Source organism: Montipora capricornis, chromosome 6 (genome assembly GCF_036669925.1).
Source record: "Montipora capricornis isolate CH-2021 chromosome 6, ASM3666992v2, whole genome shotgun sequence".
NCBI classification, from domain to species: domain Eukaryota; kingdom Metazoa; phylum Cnidaria; class Anthozoa; order Scleractinia; family Acroporidae; genus Montipora; species Montipora capricornis.
The window spans coordinates 35,206,292-35,208,791 of NC_090888.1; the positions used below are offsets into that span (position 1 = coordinate 35,206,292).

The following is a 2,500-nucleotide window of genomic DNA, read 5'->3' on the forward strand; positions in this document are numbered from 1 at the left end:
TATTGAAACAAACAACCTATTTGCTATTAGCGGCAAAAAACCCTTCCTATTTTAACTGCGTGTGTGCAAACAAGACACACGATCCATGTCACAAAGCATTTGCAATTAAATATGTTTCTGACACTTCACATCAAACCCTTTTTGAAAGAACCTTGACCGTAAATAATGAAGCACAAAAGAGACAACAAGCTTTCATTCAAATAATTCTTCACAGTCACATTTTCACTTTTTTTTACCTTTGCAGAGTTGTGTACAAAATAAATGTAAATTGCCAGACAACTAAGATGCGACTTCATCACTGTGATGCATTCAAGGCGTTTGATTCCTTTAATGTTTGTTAAATCCATAAAAAAATTGCCATTTGATTTCAGTGTTTTATAATTATAATACCATGTTAGTAAAATATTAGAAACAAAGCTCACTTGATATCCAACTGTGAAAAATGAAATTGTGACCATTACTCATCGCTTTAAAGATTCCAGATATTTATTTTTCACCGCCTCTCTTTTTCATCCAATTGACGTTCCATTCTTAAGCTCCATGAGGGTATGTTTAGTTTAAAGATCCAGTAAAACGCCATTCGCGTTACAATTACTTTCAACGCCATTCAAGGTTAACAAGGATTAGTGAAATTTCCAATTGTTACTGGAAGACTGTGCAGAGTTGAGTACAAAATTATAAATACAAATAGCCAGACAACAGAGATCACAGATCCACTTGAGGTGTTTGATTCCTTCTCTGTCTTTGTTGAACCCATAAGTTACCAGAGAATTTTCCATTTGGTTTCAGTGTTGTACATAATACCACACTTGGCTTGGCAAAATATTAGAAATACAGCTCACTTTGATTACGGCTAGACGGACGAAACATTGTTGTCGAAGTCCATTACTCGTCGCTTTTAAGATTCCAGATATTTAATTTTTACTACCTGTCTGGCTTATCCAATTGATGTTCCATTCTTGAGCTCCATAAGGGTATATTTTGTTTAAAGATCCACTAAAACGCCATTCGCTTTACAATGCCTTTCGATGTCACTGCAGGTTAATTAAATGTTCTCCTGTGTGCATCAGAGAAATCTACCCATAACCCCAGCCCCCTCAAACCTAACATAATATGCACAGAAGACTCTATGCACAAAGACACCACTTAGCAGGGGAGTGACGGGCAAGACTTTTGCAGACACGGAAAAGAATAAAAATAAAAATAAATAAAAAAACCGAGAAATATTACACATTTTCCGACTGGGATTGCCATAATGGGAACCCTGTTATAAAGAGCGTTATTTCTGAGATTTTATTTATGGTCATTTACACACCACTGTCATTGGTTTTGTCTACTTTACACAAGAGATCACTCAAACAAAGTCAAGGCTCTCAGCTGGTCCGAGGGTCACAAGTTGGTGTGAATTGACAAGATGGCAGATAGATTGTTTGCTCATCAGCAATGAGTTGGTCATTCATTGGAATTGGGGGCAAAAGTGACAAGATGTTGTTTGATTTTATTTTTTGAGTTAGAGAAAGATTTGAAATTGCAGATCGGTGTAGCCAGCTAAACATAGCGAGATTCAGAGTGATGATGAGAGCTTTCAGACGAGATTAAATAAACTGACAAGTCAGGTGGAAGCTGTTCCAAAGGCTATCGACGAGGCAATATCTTATAGTTACCAGTATAACCTGAAAATAGTCGGATTTCCACAAAAGAACGAGAAAGAAACGACTGAAGCAACAACAAGTCTTTGTTTAAAGATTCTCAAGAAAATTGGCGTGGATGTCACAGACACATTGACATTGCTCATAGAATTCCAGCAAGAAAGCAAAATGAGGCGCGTGGTTCGGGAGACGGTGCTGGCTGCAAGGGCAAACTCAAATCGTCTCACATCAAATGATTTTGATCTTCCCTCTGACAGCCAAATAAACCGCATTGGAATTCTGAGTCGCCTATTGCCGAAGCTACAAATCTTTTGTGGTCAGCAAGTTTTGTTGGGCAAAATCTACCGCAGTTTTCCTTCGGAAATCTGATAATTCCAGAATCTGTAGGATAGAGTCAGACAAGGATCTTGAGGATCTACGAGGAAATGAGTCTACCAATTATGAATCTCACAGCTAAGTTTATCTTTTTTTTCCTTTACTATTACTATATAAATTAGTGGCCTGTGGTCACCATCATGGCAGTTAAAAACCAATGTGTCGACAAAAACCTAAGGTGCACTTTGCGCGAACTACCATATTTTGATTTTCGAGGGGATCTCGCTTCTTTTCACGGGCAATTTAAAAACTGTCTGTCCTCCGCTAAGAAATCTAAAAGAATTCTCGAAAGACTGTCTGGCCTTTATGACCTTGATTTATTTAGTATGCATGTGGTAGATATTATTCACCGCAAAGCTTTGAAGTAATGGAAAATGATTTAACAATCAATCTTTCAAAATAATATAAGAACTCTTAACCGTAACTTGGAAAATTTTTAAAGCCATCTCTTAGAAGAACTTGATTTTAACTTTGAT

The 2,500-nt window shown here is 37.0% G+C and overlaps 1 protein-coding gene across 3 annotated transcripts in view; it reads right to left on the reverse strand.

Annotated features, from left to right (window-relative positions):
• Positions 1-2,500, reverse strand: part of LOC138052006 (lisH domain-containing protein ARMC9-like) — a 114,282-nt gene that overhangs the window by 31,174 nt on the left and 80,608 nt on the right. The window lies entirely within an intron of this gene.